The following is a 15,128-nucleotide window of genomic DNA, read 5'->3' on the forward strand; positions in this document are numbered from 1 at the left end:
AAGAAGATATAAGTGTTGAACAAGCGCAGTCTCATCATCTTGCTCAACTGCTTGCGCTGCAGCTCCCCAGCAGGGCTAACCTTTCTTGAACTCTATTGAAGTGCTGTCGGTTTTGTATATTATTTTGTCGGCGTGTTTATTTGCACTGGTGGCGATCTTTGATGCCCAGTGTATGTAATCTGCTGTCTGCTTGTGCTTTGTTATCATAGTGGCGAACTTTGATGCCCAGTGGATGTAATATGCCGTAATTTCTTTATTGTATAGTCTAGGTTTTTTCATATTCACGATGCTGCAGTTATTTTACTGTATATATCCTGCCTTCGCAGTAAACCGGCCAAACCGTAAAATTACGGTACATAATTGGGTCGTCATGCAATCACGATGTAGGTTGGGCCTGAAACGTGCCGAATAGCTCACGGGCCGGCAGCAGCCCGAAATGAACCCCGGCCCATGATTGTGCGAATCAAATCACGGGCTTTTAACAGGCCAAAATTGTCTCGGTCCTTGTTTGGCCCAATCAGATATCGGCTGCGAGCAGGCCGGATGCAAACCGGGCCGTAGTTAGGCCCAACTATATGACGGGCTTTTAACAGGCCAAAATTAATATAGGGCTAAAATGTTAAACGGGCCTTTAACATGCAAAAACTAATATCAGGCCGAATTACTAAGTGGGCCTTTAGCAAGTGGGCCCAAAAGCATAGTGTCCAGTTGACGGGCCGAATCTGATATGGGCCATAATTGAGCCCAAAGCCTCTTAAAGGGCCGGACCTGATCTGGGCCATAATTTGGCCCAGAACGTGGTAGGCTTTTAACGGGCCGGATCTCATATGGGCCACTATTAGGCGCAGAGCGTGGCAGGCCATTAATGGACCGGATCAAATATGGGCCGGCCCATTAATGTCGGTGAAATCTCGTCGGCGTACAGCTGGGCCGGCCCATTAATGTCGGCGAAATCTCGTCGGCCTTTAGCTGGGCCGGCCCATTATGATCCGCAAGAATCTTGTGGGCCTTTAACTGGGCCGGCCCATTATGGCACACAAAAATCTTGTGGGCCTTTACTTGGGCCGGCCCATTATGGCCCGCAAAATCTTGTGGGCCTTTAGCTGGGCCAGCCCATTATGGTCCGCAAAATCTCATGGGCCTTTAGCTGGGCCGGCCCATTATGGTCCGCAAAATCTTGTGGGCCTTCAGTTGGGCCTTCCCATTTAAACTTGATGGGTCAGCCCACGTGTCAACATATCATAGGCGCGTGTCGCCCATTGGATGAGTGACACCTGTGCCAACGCGGACCTGACACGTGTCTCCACCAGCCAATGATGATTTTACACGTGCAAAATCCCCATTGGTCGGGGCTGTTAACGGGTTATCGGATCCAAAACCCGACCCGATAGCTTGACGGTGTTCCGTTACGGTGGATGCCACGTGTCGGTCACCCTTGACGAAAGCACTTCTGTGACGCGCGATTTATCGTCATGGAAGTGGACACTTCCGTGATGATAATTTTGGTAATGTCATGGAACACTTCAACGACAGCATAGGTATGACTATCTTGATTCTGTCATAAATTTGTCATGGATGTACATGCATGACAAAAAACGCGACCTACTGTGACAAACACGTATCATCACGGAAGTGTATTTTTTTGTAGTGTAGATGAGTTTGTTAAGCGGTAACATGATAAAATTAGACTAATGAAGCATGTTTTTCTGCGTTATGACCAAACCACAGTTAAGTTTAAGGAAAAAAGACAATAATAAATTGAAGAAATACACTACATGTAGAAGGACTGAAACAGAAAACTAATCCAGAAACGTGTAATAATAGATTAAAAAGGCTAAAAGTTACCACAGAAAGGTTGTATCTGCAATAACAAAGATGAGAAAGCGTGTGGATCTAAATTTAAAAAGGCAGTATTGAGGACCTGTTTGATAGAGAAGGGAAACTAACGGGCCTTTCTGTAAGAATAGCAGCACACAAGAGTGCAAGAAAGAAGGCTCCAGGGACTTGCGTGGAAAATCTTAAAAAATTGGACCATTTCTTGATTTGTGCATGTCATCCTTGCGCAGGGGCCATGCTAATCTTCTATGTATCGTTCCAATTTTATCAGATGTCCCCGAAGGGACGATTCTAGCCGCCGACTCTCCCTGGCTAGCCGATTCGGGACTAAACAAATGAGCGATTTTTTTGCCCACGGCGCTGTCCAGCCGAACCTAAACGCCATCGTGCGTGCGGTGGGCCGCCAGTTGCAAGCCGAATCTCTCTTGATGTGGCCCAAATTAATGGAAGAGCATAACGGGCCCTCGTGTTTTTTCATGAAGGAATAACGAACAGTGCTTGGGCACTAAAAATAATACTATAGTTGTTGCCGCACGTGGGGGGAGGGCACATGCACGTTTAGGAAAGGAGGGATCAACAAATCCTTTTGGTTGTTCACAATTTATGAAAGGTGGATCATGCAAATCGACAAACCTTTTTAAAAAGCAAACTTGTGTGTGAAGGAGATTAGACGATCAAGTTGTTGCCACAAGCACACATTGCAAAGACCATAGTGCCAAAAGGTTCATGCTAAGCTAGCTTACTGAGTCTTTGGTGTGACTAGATATATAAAATGGTATGCAACATATATACTTTTCTACATGAAGATTGAGATTTCACCAGTAGTGACCTACGTAATTCACCAACCACTAGTTATTTTACACTAAAGATAGAAAGGTTTGAAGAAGGGATTCCTTCGGGTGATACAAGAATCCAACACTAGTATCCGGGAGAGTTTTCTCACAAGTCTTAGATGAGTTTGTTAGGTGGTAACATGATCAAATTAGACTAATGAAACATGTTTTTTTGTGATATGACCAAATGACAATTAAGGTTAAGGAAGAAAGACAATAATAAATTGAAGGAATACACTACATGTAGGAGGGTTGAAACGGAAAACTAATCCAGAAACGTGTAATAATAGATTAACAAGGTTAAAAAGTTACTATAGAAAGGTTGTATCTGTAATAACAAAGAAGAGAAAGTGTGTGGATCTAAATTTTAAAAGGCAGTATTGAGGACCTCTCTGGTAGAGAAGGGAAACTAAAGGGCCTTTCTGTCAGAATAGCAGCACACACAAGTGCAAGAAAGAACGTTCCAGGGACATGCGCGGAAAATCTCAAAAATATTTGGACCATTTCTCGATTTGTGCGTGTCATCCTTGCGCAGGGGCCATGCTAATCTTCTCTGTATCGTTCCAATTTTATCGGATGTCCCCAAAGGGACGATGCTCGCTGCCGGGCTCTGCCTTATAAACCAGTCCGACTCTCCCCGGCTGGCCGATGTGGGACTGAACCAACGAGCGTTTGTTTTGCCCACGGCGCTGTCCAGCCAAACCAAGACGCCATCGGGCGCGTGGTGGGCCGCCAGTTGCAAGCCTGATCTCTCTTGATGTGGCCCAAATTAATGGAAGAGCATAACTGGCCCTCTTGTTTTTTCATTAAGGAATAACAAACAGTGCTTGGGCACTAAAAATAATACTATAGTTGTTGCCGCATGTGGGGGGAGGGCACATGCACATTTAGGAAAGGAGGGATCAACAAATCCTTTTGGTTGTTCACAATTTATGAAAGGTGGATCATGCAAATCGACAAACCTTTTTAAAAAGTAAACTTGTGTGTGAAGGAGATTAGACGATCAAGTTGTTGCCACAAGCACACATTGCAAAGACCATAGTGCCAAAAGGTTCATGCTAAGCTAGCTTACTGAGTCTTTGGTGTGACTAGATATATAAAATGGTATGCAACATATATACTTTTCTACATGAAGATTGAGATTTCACCAGTAGTGACCTACGTAATTCACCAACCACTAGTTATTTTACACTAAAGATAGAAAGGTTTGAAGAAGGGATTCCTTCGGGTGATACCAAAATCCAACACTAGTGTCCGGGAGAGTTTTCTCACAAGTCTTAGATGAGTTTGTTAGGTGGTAACATGATCAAATTAGACTAATGAAACATGTTTTTTTGTGATATGACCAAATGACAATTAAGGTTAAGGAAGAAAGACAATAATAAATTGAAGGAATACACTACATGTAGGAGGATTGAAATGGAAAACTAATCCAGAAATGTGTAGTAATAGATTAACAAGGTTAAAAAGTTACTACAGAAAGGTTGTATCTGTAATAACAAAGAAGAGAAAGTGTGTGGATCTAAATTTTAAAAGGCAGTATTGAGGACCTTTCTGGTAGAGAAGGGAAACTAAAGGGCCTTTCTGTAAGAATAGCAGCACACACAAGTGCAAGAAAGAACACTCCAGGGACTTGCGCGGAAAATCTCAAAAAAATTTGGACCATTTCTCGATTTGTGCGTGTCATCCTTGCGCAGGGGCCATGCTAATCTTCTCCGCATCGTTCCAATTTTATCGGATGTCCCCAAAGGCACGATGCTAGCTGCCGCGCTCTGCCTTATAAACCAGTCCGACTCTCCCCGGCTGGCCGATGTGGGACTGAACCAACGAGCGTTTGTTTTGCCCACGGCGCTGTCCAGCCAAACCCAGACGCCATCGGGCGCGTGGTGGGCCACCAGTTGCAAGCCTGATCTCTCTTGATGTGGTCCAAATTAATGGAAGAGCAAAACGGGCCCTCGTGTTTTTTCATTAAGGAATAACAAACAGTGCTTGGGCACTCAAAATAATACTATAGTTGTTGCCGCACGTGGGGGGAGGGCACATGCACATTTAGGACAGGAGCGATCAACAAATCCTTTTGGTTGTTCACAATTTATGAAAGTTGGATCATGCAAATCGACAAACCTTTTTAAAAGCAAACTTGTGTGTGAAGGAGATTAGACGATCAAGTTGTTGCCACAAGCACACATTGCAAAGACCATAGTGCCAAAAGGTTCATGCTAAGCTAGCTTACGGAGTCTTTGGTGTGACTAGATATATAAAATGGTATGCAACATATATACTTTTCTACATGAAGATTGAGATTTCACCAGTAGTGACCTACGTAATTCACCAACCACTATTTATTTTACACTAAAGATAGAAAGGTTTGAAAGAAGGGATTCCTTCGGGTGATACCAGAATCCAACACTAGTGTCCGGGAGAGTTTTCTCACAAGTCTTAGATGAGTTTGTTAGGTGGTAACATGATCAAATTAGACTAATGAAACATGTTTTTTTGTGATATGACCAAATGACAATTAAGGTTAAGGAAGAAAGACAATAATAAATTGAAGGAATACACTACATGTAGGAGGATTGAAACGGAAAACTAATCCAGAAACGTGTAATAATAGATAAACAAGGTTAAAAAGTTACTACAGAAAGGTTGTATCTGTAATAACAAAGAAGAGAAAGTGTGTGGATCTAAATGTTAAAAGGCAGTATTGAGGACCTCTCTGGTAGAGAAGGGAAACTAAAGAGCCTTTCTGTAAGAATAGCAGCACACACAAGTGCAGGAAAGAACGCTCCAGGGACTTGCACGGAAAATCTAAAAATAATTTGGACCATTTCTCGATTTGTGCGTCTCATCCTTGCGCAGGGGCCATGCTAATCTTCTCTGTATCATTCCAATTTTATCCGATGTCCCCAAAGGGACGATGCTAGCTGCAGCGCTCTGCCTTATAAACCAGTCCGACTCTCCCCGGCTGGCCGATGTGGGACTAAACCAACGAGCGTTTGTTTTGCCCACTGCGCTGTCCAGCCAAACCCAGACGCCATCAGGCGCGTGGTGGGCCGCCAGTTGCAAGCCTGAGCTCTCTTGATGTGGCCCAAATTAATGGAAGAGCATAACGGGCCCTCGTGTTTTTTCATTAAGGAATAAGAAACAGTGCTTGGGCACTAAAAATAATACTATAGTTGTTGCCGCACGTCGGGGGAGGGCACATGCACGTTTAGGAAAGAAGGGATCAACAAATCCTTTTGGTTGTTCACAATTTATGAAAGGTGGATTATGTAAATCGACAAACATTTTTAAGAAGAAAACTTGTGTGTGAAGGAGATTAGACGATCAAATTGTTGCCACAAGCACACATTGCAAAGACCATAGTGCCAAAAGGTTCATGCTAAGCTAGCTTACCGAGTCTTTGGTGTGACTAGATATATAAAATGGTATGCAACATATATACTTTTCTACATGAAGATTGAGATTTCACCAGTTGTGACCTACGTAATTCACCGACCACTAGTTATTTTACACTAAAGATAGAAAGGTTTGAAGAAGGGATTCTTTCGAGTGATACCAGAATCCAACACTAGTGTCCGGGAGAGTTTTGTCACAAGTCTTAGATGAGTTTGTTAGGTGGTAACATCATCAAATTAGACTAATGAAACATGTTTTTTTGCGATATGTCGGAATCACAGTTAAGCTTAAGGAACAAAGACAATAATAAATTGAAGGAATAAACTACATGTAGGAGGACTGAAATGGTAAACTAATCTAGAAACATGTAATAATATATTAGAAAGGCTAAAAAGTTACTACAGAAAGGTTGTATCTGCAATAACAAAGACGGGAAAGCACGTGGATCAAAATTTAAAAAGGCAGAACTGAGGACCTCTCTGATAGAGAAGGCAAATTAAAGGGCCTTTGTGTAAGAATAGCAGCACACACAAGTGAAAGAAAGAACGCTCCAGTGACTTGCGTGGAAAATCTCAAAAAAATTGGACCATATCTCGATTTGTGCGTGTCATCCTTGCGCAGGGGCCATGCTAATATTCTCTGTATCATTCCAATTTTATCGGATGTCCCCGAAGGGAGCTGCCGTGCTCTGCCTTATAAACCAGTCCGACTCTCCCCGGCTGGCCGGTGTGGGACTAAACCAACGAGCGTTTGTTTTGCCCATGGCGCTATCCAACCAAACCCAGACGCCATCGGGCGCGTGGCGGGCGCGAGTTGCAAGCCGGATCTCTCTTCATGTGGCCCAAATTAATGGAAGAGCATAACGGGCCCCCGTGTTTTTTCATTAGGGAATAACGAACGGTGCTTGGGCACTAAAACTAATACTATAGTTGTTGCCGCACGTGGGGGGAGGTCACAGGCACGTTTAGGAAAGGAGGGATCAACAAATCCTTTTGGTTGTTCACAATTTATGAAAGGTGGATCATGCAAATCGACAACCCTTTTTAAAAAGAAAACTTGTGCGTGAAGGAGATTAGACGGTCAAGTTGTTGCCACAAGCACACATTGCAAAGACCATAGTGCCAAAAGGTTCATGCTAAGATAGCTTACTGAGTCTTTGGTGTGACTAGATATATAAAATGGTATGCAACATATATACTTTTCTACATGAAGATTGAGATCTCACCACTAGTGACCTACGTAATTCACCAACCACTAGTTATTTTACACTAAAGATAGAAAGGTTTGAAGAAGGGATTCCTTCGGGTGATACCAGAATCCAACACTAGTGTCCGGGAGAGTTTTCTCACAAGTCTTCGATGAGTTTGTTAGGTGGTAACATGATCAAATTAGACTAATGAAACATGTTTTCTTGTGATATGAACAAATGACAATTAAGGTTAAGGAAGAAAGACAATAATAAATTGAAGGAATACACTACCTGTAGGAGGATTGAAACGGAAAACTAATCTAGAAACGTGTAATAATAGATTAATAAGGTTAAAAAGTTACTACAGAATGGTTGTATCTGTAATAACAAAGAAGAGAAAGTGTGTGGATCTAAATTTTAAAAGGCAGTATTGAGGACCTCTCTGGTAGCGAAGGGAAACTAAAGGGCCTTTCTGTAAGAATAGCAGCACACACAAGTGCAAGAAAGAACGCTCCAGGGACTTGCGCGGAAAATCTCAAACAAAATTGGACCATTTCTCGATTTGTGCGTGTCATCCTTGCGCAGGGGCCATGCTAATCTTCTCTGTATCGTTCCAATTTTATCGGATGTCCCCAAAGGGACGATGCTAGCTGCCGCGCTCTGCCTTATAAACCAGTCCGACTCTCACCGGCTGGCCGATGTGGGACCGAACCAACGAGCGTTTGTTTTGCCCACGGCGCTTTCCACCAAACCCAGACGCCATCGGGCGCGTGGTGGGCCGCCAGTTGCAAGCCTGATCTCTCTTGATGTGGCCCAAATTAATGGAAGAGCATAACGGGCCCTCGTGTTTTTTCATTAAGGAATGACAAACAGTGCTTGGGCACTAAAAATAATACTATAGTTGTTGCCGCACGTGGGGGGAGGGCACATACACATTTAGGAAAGGAGGGATCAACAAATCCTTTTGGTTGTTCACAATTTATGAAAGGAGGATCATGCAAATCGACAAACCTTTTTAAAAAGCAAACTTGTGTGTGAAGGAGATTAGACGATCAAGTTGTTGCCACAAGCACACATTGCAAAGACCATAGTGCCAAAAGGTTCATGCTAAGCTAGCTTACTGAGTCTTTGGTGTGACTAGATATATAAAATGGTATGCAACATATATACTTTTCTACATGAAGATTGAGATTTCACCAGTAGTGACCTACGTAATTCACCAACCACTAGTTATTTTACACTAAAGATAGAAAGGTTTGAAAGAAGGGATTCCTTCGGGTGATACCAGAATCCAACACTAGTGTCCGGGAGAGTTTTCTCACAAGTCTTAGATGAGTTTGTTAGGTGGTAACATGATCAAATTAAACTAATGAAACTTGTTTTTTTGTGATATGACCAAATGACAATTAAGGTTAAGGAAGAAAGACAATAATAAATTGAAGGAATACACTACATGTAGGAGGATTGAAACGGAAAACTAATCCAGAAACGTGTAATAATAGATTAGCAAGGTTAAAAAGTTACTACAGAAAGGTTGTATCTGTAATAACAAAGAAGAGAAAGTGTGTGGATCTAAATTTTAAAAGGCAGTATTGAGGACCTCTCTGGTAGAGAAGGGAAACTAAAGGGCCTTTCTCTAAAAATAGCAGCACACATAACTGCAAGAAAGAACGCTCCAGGGACTTGCGCGGAAAATCTCAAAAAAAATTGGACCGTATCTCGATTTGTGCGTGTCATCCTTGCGCAGGGGCCATGCTAATCTTCTCTATATCGTTCCAATTTTATCGGATGTCCCCAAAGGGACGATGCTAGCTGCCGCGCTCTGCCTTATAAACCAGTCCGACACTCCCCGGCTGGTCGATGTGGGACTAAACCAACGAGCGTTTGTTTTGCCCACGGCGCTGTCCAGCCAAACCTAGACGCCATCGGGCGCGTGGTGGGCCGCCAGTTGCAAGCCTGATCTCTGTTGATGTGGCCCAAATTAATGGAAGAGCATAACGGGCCCTCGTGTTTTTTCATTAAGGAATAACAAACAGTGCTTGGGCACTAAAAATAATACTATAGTTGTTGCCGCACGTGGGGGGAGGGCACATGCACGTTTAGGAAAGGAGGGATCAACAAATCCTTTTGGTTGTTCACAATTTATGAAAGGTGGATTATGTAAATCGACAAACCGTTTTAAGAAGCAAACTTGTGTGTGAAGGAGATTAGACGATCAAGTTGTTGCCACAAGCACACATTGCAAAGACCATAGTGCCAAAAGGTTCATGCTAAGCTAGCTTACCGAGTCATTGGTGTGACTAGATATTTAAACTGGTATGCAACATATATACTTTTCTACATGAAGATTGAGATTTCACCAGTAGTGACCTACGTAATTCACCGACCACTAGTTATTTTACACTAAAGATAGAAAGGTTTGAAGAAGGGATTCTTTCGAGTGATACCAGAATCCAACACTAGTGTCCGGGAGAGTTTTCTCACAAGTCTTAAATGAGTTTGTTAGGTGGTAACATGATCAAATTAGACTAATGAAACATGTTTTTTTGCGATATGTCGGAATCACAGTTAAGCTTAAGGAACAAAGACAATAATAAATTGAAGGAATAAACTACATGTAGGAGGACTGAAACGGTAAACTAATCTAGAAACATGTAATAATATATTAGAAAGGCTAAAAAGTTACTACAGAAAGGTTGTATCTGCAATAACAAAGACGGGAAAGCACGTGGATCAAAATTTAAAAAGGCAGAACTGAGGACCTCTCTGATAGAGAAGGCAAACTAAAGGGCCTTTGTGTAAGAATAGCAGCACACACAAGTGCAAGAAAGAACGCTCCAGGGACTTGCGTGGAAAATCTAAAAAACATTGGACCATTTCTTGATTTATGCGTGTCATCCTTGCGCAGGGGCCATGCTAATCTTCTCTGTATCATTCCAATTTTATCGGATGTCCCCGAAGGGAGCTGCCATGCTCTGCCTTATAAACCAGTCCGACTCTCCCCGGCTGGCCGGTGTGGGACTAAACCAACGAGCGCTTGTCTTGCCCATGGCGCTATCCAGCCAAACCCAGACGCCATCGGGCGCGTGGTGGTCGCCAGTTGCAAGCCGGATCTCTCTTCATGTGGCCCAAATTAATGGAAGAGCATAACGGGCCCCGTGTTTTTTCATTAGGGAATAACGAACGGTGCTTGGGCACTAAAACTAATACGATAGTTGTTGCCGCACGTGGGGGGAGGTCACATGCACGTTTAGGAAAGGAGGGATCAACAAATCCTTTTGGTAGTTCACAATTTATGAAAGGTGGATTATGCAAATCGACAAACCTTTTTAAAAAGAAAACTTGTGCGTGAAGGAGATTAGACGATCAAGTTGTTGCCACAAGCACACATTGCAAAGACCATAGTGCCAAAAGGTTCATGCTAAGCTAGCTTACTGAGTCTTTGGTGTGACTAAATATATAAAATGGTATGCAACATATATACTTATCTACATGAAGATTGAGATTTCACCAGTTGTAACCTACGTAGTTCACGGACCACTAGTTATTTTACACTAAAGATAGAAAGGTTTGAAGAAGGGATTCTTTCGGGTGATACCAGAATCCAACACTAGTGTCCGGGAGAGTTTTCTCACAAGTCTTAGATGAGTTTGTTAGGTGGTAACATAATCAAATTAGACTAATGAAACATGTTTTTTTGCGATATGACCAAATGACAATTAAGGTTAAGGAAGAAAGACAATAATAAATTGAAGGAATACACTACATGTAGGAGGATTGAAACAGAAAACTAATTCAGAAACGTGTCATAATAGATTAACAAGGCTAAGAAGTTACTACAGAAAGGTTGTATCTGTAATAACACAGAAGAGAAAGTGTGTGGATCTATGGTCATAATAGATTAACAAGATTAACTAATGCAGCACTGAGGACCTCTCTGATAGAGAAGGGAAACTAAAGGACCTTTCTGTAAGAATAGCAGCACACACAAGTGCAAGAAAGAACGCTCCAGGGACTTGCGCGGAAAATCTCAAAAAAAATTGGACCATTTCTCAATTTGTGCGTGTCATCCTTGTGCAAGGGCCAGGCTAATCTTCTCTGTATCGTTCCAATTTTATCGGATGCCCCCAAAGGGACCATGCTAGTTGCCGCGCTCTGCCTTATAAACCAGTCCGACTCTCCCCGGCTGGCCGATGTGGGACTAAACCAACGAGCGTTTGTTTTGCCCACGGCGCTGTCCAGCCAAACCCAGACGCCATTGGGCGCGTGGTGGGCGCCAGTTGCAAGCCGGATCTCTCTTCATGTGGCCCAAATTAATGGAAGAGCATAACGGGCCCTCATGTTTTTTCATTAGGGAATAACGAACGGTGCTTGGGCACTAAAAATAATACTATAGTTGTTGCCACACGTGGGGGGGGGGCACATGCACGTTTAGGGAAGGAGGGATCAACAAATCCTTTTGGTTGTTCACAATTTATGAAAGGTGGATTATGCAAATCGACAAACCTTTTTAAAAAGCAAACTTGTGCGTGAAGGAGACTAGACAATCAAGTCGTTGCCACAAGGACATATTGCAAAGACCATAGTGACAAAAGGTTCATGCTAAGCTAGCTTACCGTGTCTTTGGTGTGACTAGATGTATAAAATGGTATGCAACATATATACTTTGCTACATGAAGATTGAGATTTCACCAGTTGTGACCTACGTAATTCATCGACCACTAGTTATTGTACACTAAAGATAGAAAGGCTTGAAGAAGGGATTCATTTGGGTGATACCAGAATCCAACACTAGTGTCCGGGAGAGTTTTCTCACAAGTCTTAGATGTGTTTGTTAGGCGGTGACATGATAAAATTAGACTAATGAAACATGTTTTTTGCGCTATGACCAAACCACAGTTAAGGTTAAGGAACAAAGAAAATAATAAATTGAAGGAATGCACTACCTGTAGAAGGACTGAAACAGAAAACTAATCCAGAAACGTCTAATAATAGTTTAAAAAGGCTAAAAAGTTGCCACAGAAAGGTTGTATCTGCAATAACAAAGTAGAGAAAGCGTGTGGATCTAAATTTAAAAAGGCAGTATTGAGGACCTCTCTGATAGAGAAAGGAAACTAAAGGGCCTTTCAGTAAGAATAGCAGCACACACAGGAGTGAAAGAAAGAAGGCTCCAGGTACCTGCGTGGAAAATCTCAAAAAAAATTGGACCATTTCTTGATTTGTGCGTGTCATCCTTGCGCAGGGGCCATGCTAATCTTCTCTGTATCGTTCCAATTTTATCGGATGTCCCAGAAGGGACGATGCTAGCTGCCGCACTCTGCCTTACAAACCAGTCCGACTCTCCCCGGCTGGCCGATGTGGGACTAAACCAACGAGCGTTTGTTTTGCCCATGGCGCTGTCCAGCCAAACCCAGACGCCATCGGGCGTGTGGTGGGCCGCCAGTCGCAAGTCGGATCTCTCTTCACGTGGCCCAAATTAATGGAAGAGCATAACGGGCCGTCGTGTTTTTTCATTAGGGAATAACGAACGGCGCTTGGGCACTAAAAATAATACTATAGTTCTTGCCGCACGTGGGGGGGCACATGCACGTTTAGGGAAGGAGGGATCAACGAATCCTTTTGGTTGTTCACAATTTATGAAAGGTGGATTATGCAAATCGACAAACCTTTTTTAAAAAGCAAACTTGTGCGTGAAGGAGACTAGACGATCAAGTCGTTGCCACAAGTACATATTGCAAAGACCATAGTGCCAAAAGGTTCATGCTAAGCTAGCTTACCGTGTCTTTGGTGTGACTAGATGTATAAAATGGTATGCAACATATATAGTTTACTACATGAAGATTGAGATTTCACCAGTTGTGACCTACGTAATTCATCGACCACTAGTTATTCTACACTAAAGATAGAAAGGCTTGAAGAAGGGATTCTTTTGGGTGATACCAGAATCCAACACTAGTGTCCGGGAGAGTTTTCTCACAAGTCTTAGATGAGTTTGTTAGGCGGTGACATGATAAAATTAGACTAATGAAACATGTTTTTTGCGCTATGACCAAACCACAGTTAAGGTTAAGGAACAAAGACAATAATAAATTGAAGGAATGCACTACCTATAGAAGGACTGAAACAGAAAACTAATCCAGAAACGTGTAATAATAGATTAAAAAGGCTAAAAAGTTGCCATAGAAAGGTTATATCTGCAATAACAAAGATGAGAAAGCGTGTGGATCTAAATTTAAAAAGGCAGTATTGAGGACCTCTCTGATAGAGAAAGGAAACTAAAGGGCCTTTCAGTAAGAATAGAAGCACACACAGGAGTGCAAGAAAGAAGGCTCCAGGTACTTGCGTGGAAAATCTCAAAAAAAAATTGGACCATTTCTCGATTTGTGCTTGTCATCCTTGTGCAGGGGCCATGCTAATCTTCTCTGTATCGTTCCAATTTTATCGGATGTCCCAGAAGGGATGATGCTAGCTGCCGCGCTCTGCCTTATAAACCAGTCCGACTCTCCCCGGCTGGCCGATCTGGGACTAAACCAACGATCGTTTGTTTTGCCCATGGCGCTATCCAGCCAAACCCAGACGCCATCGGGCGCGTGGTGGGCCGCCAGTTGCGTGCCGGATCTCTCTTCATGTGGCCCGAATTAATGGAAGAGCATAACGGGCCCTCGTGTTTTTTCATTAGGGAATAACGAACGGTGCTTGGGCACTAAAAATAATACTATAGTTCTTGCCGCACGTGGGGGGGGGGCACATGCACGTTTAGGGAAGGAGGGATCAACGAATCCTTTTGGTTGTTCACAATTTATGAAAGGTGGATTATGCAAATCGACAAACCTTTTTTAAAAAGCAAACTTGTGCGTGAAGGAGACTAGACGATCAAGTCGTTGCCACAAGTACATATTGCAAAGACCATAGTGCCAAAAGGTTCATGCTAAGCTAGCTTACCGTGTCTTTGGTGTGACTAGATGTATAAAATGGTATGCAACATATATAGTTTACTACATGAAGATTGAGATTTCACCAGTTGTGACCTACGTAATTCATCGACCACTAGTTATTCTACACTAAAGATAGAAAGGCTTGAAGAAGGGATTCTTTTGGGTGATACCAGAATCCAACACTAGTGTTCGGGAGAGTTTTCTCACAAGTCTTAGATGAGTTTGTTAGGCGGTGACATGATAAAATTAGACTAATGAAACATGTTTTTTGCGCTATGACCAAACCACAAATAAGGTTAAGGAACAAAGACAATAATAAATTGAAGGAATGCACTACCTGTAGAAGGACTGAAACGGAAAACTAATCCAGAAACGTGTAATAATAGATTAAAAAGGCTATAAAGTTGCCACAGAAAGGTTATATCTGCAATAACAAAGATGAGAAAGCGTGTGGATCTAAATTTAAAAAGGCAGTATTGAGGACCTCTCTGATAGAGAAAGGAAACTAAAGGGCCTTTCAGTAAGAATAGCAGCACACACAGGAGTGCAAGAAAGAAGGCTCCAGGTACTTGCGTGGAAAATCTCAAAAAAAATTGGACCATTTCTCGATTTGTGCGTGTCATCCTTGCGCAGGGGCCATGCTAATATTCTCTGTATCGTTCCAATTTTATCGGATGTCCCAGAAGGGACGATGCTAGCTGCCGCGCTCTGCCTTATAAACCAGTCCGACTCTCCCCGGCTGGCCGATGTGGGACTAAACCAACGAGCGTTTGCTTTGCCCATGGCGCTATCCAGCCAATCCCAGACGCCATCGGGCGCGTGGTGGGCCGCCAGTCGCAAGTCGGATCTCTCTTCACGTGGCCCAAATTAATGGAAGAGCATAACGGGCCGTCGTGTTTTTTCATTAGGGAATAACGAACGGCGCTTGGGCACTAA

At 42.9% G+C, this 15,128-nt stretch overlaps 12 non-coding genes across 12 annotated transcripts; all 12 read right to left on the bottom strand.

Moving 5' to 3' along the window:
- Window positions 1-2,020: 2,020 nt before the first annotated feature.
- Window positions 2,021-2,123, bottom strand: LOC123126857 (U6 spliceosomal RNA). The gene has a single exon (XR_006462068.1). It is a non-coding gene; the product is annotated as a U6 spliceosomal RNA (small nuclear RNA).
- A 1,035-nt stretch (window positions 2,124-3,158) lies between these two features.
- On the bottom strand, window positions 3,159-3,261 carry LOC123126849 (U6 spliceosomal RNA). The gene has a single exon (XR_006462060.1). It is a non-coding gene; the product is annotated as a U6 spliceosomal RNA (small nuclear RNA).
- A 1,059-nt stretch (window positions 3,262-4,320) lies between these two features.
- On the bottom strand, window positions 4,321-4,423 carry LOC123126893 (U6 spliceosomal RNA). The gene has a single exon (XR_006462101.1). It is a non-coding gene; the product is annotated as a U6 spliceosomal RNA (small nuclear RNA).
- Window positions 4,424-5,482: 1,059 nt separating this feature from the next.
- On the bottom strand, window positions 5,483-5,585 carry LOC123126882 (U6 spliceosomal RNA). The gene has a single exon (XR_006462092.1). It is a non-coding gene; the product is annotated as a U6 spliceosomal RNA (small nuclear RNA).
- Window positions 5,586-6,643: 1,058 nt separating this feature from the next.
- LOC123126887 (U6 spliceosomal RNA) lies at window positions 6,644-6,747 on the bottom strand. Its single transcript, XR_006462096.1, has one exon. It is a non-coding gene; the product is annotated as a U6 spliceosomal RNA (small nuclear RNA).
- Window positions 6,748-7,796: 1,049 nt separating this feature from the next.
- LOC123126852 (U6 spliceosomal RNA) lies at window positions 7,797-7,899 on the bottom strand. Its single transcript, XR_006462063.1, has one exon. It is a non-coding gene; the product is annotated as a U6 spliceosomal RNA (small nuclear RNA).
- A 1,059-nt stretch (window positions 7,900-8,958) lies between these two features.
- Window positions 8,959-9,061, bottom strand: LOC123126875 (U6 spliceosomal RNA). Its single transcript, XR_006462085.1, has one exon. It is a non-coding gene; the product is annotated as a U6 spliceosomal RNA (small nuclear RNA).
- Window positions 9,062-10,119: 1,058 nt separating this feature from the next.
- LOC123126876 (U6 spliceosomal RNA) lies at window positions 10,120-10,223 on the bottom strand. The gene has a single exon (XR_006462086.1). It is a non-coding gene; the product is annotated as a U6 spliceosomal RNA (small nuclear RNA).
- Window positions 10,224-11,291: 1,068 nt separating this feature from the next.
- LOC123126889 (U6 spliceosomal RNA) lies at window positions 11,292-11,394 on the bottom strand. Its single transcript, XR_006462098.1, has one exon. It is a non-coding gene; the product is annotated as a U6 spliceosomal RNA (small nuclear RNA).
- Window positions 11,395-12,453: 1,059 nt separating this feature from the next.
- Window positions 12,454-12,556, bottom strand: LOC123126839 (U6 spliceosomal RNA). The gene has a single exon (XR_006462051.1). It is a non-coding gene; the product is annotated as a U6 spliceosomal RNA (small nuclear RNA).
- Window positions 12,557-13,615: 1,059 nt separating this feature from the next.
- Window positions 13,616-13,718, bottom strand: LOC123126877 (U6 spliceosomal RNA). The gene has a single exon (XR_006462087.1). It is a non-coding gene; the product is annotated as a U6 spliceosomal RNA (small nuclear RNA).
- Window positions 13,719-14,779: 1,061 nt separating this feature from the next.
- LOC123126874 (U6 spliceosomal RNA) lies at window positions 14,780-14,882 on the bottom strand. Its single transcript, XR_006462084.1, has one exon. It is a non-coding gene; the product is annotated as a U6 spliceosomal RNA (small nuclear RNA).
- Between the last annotated feature and the right edge of the window lie 246 nt (window positions 14,883-15,128).

Source organism: Triticum aestivum, chromosome 5D, assembly GCF_018294505.1.
Source record: "Triticum aestivum cultivar Chinese Spring chromosome 5D, IWGSC CS RefSeq v2.1, whole genome shotgun sequence".
Taxonomy (NCBI): domain Eukaryota; kingdom Viridiplantae; phylum Streptophyta; class Magnoliopsida; order Poales; family Poaceae; genus Triticum; species Triticum aestivum.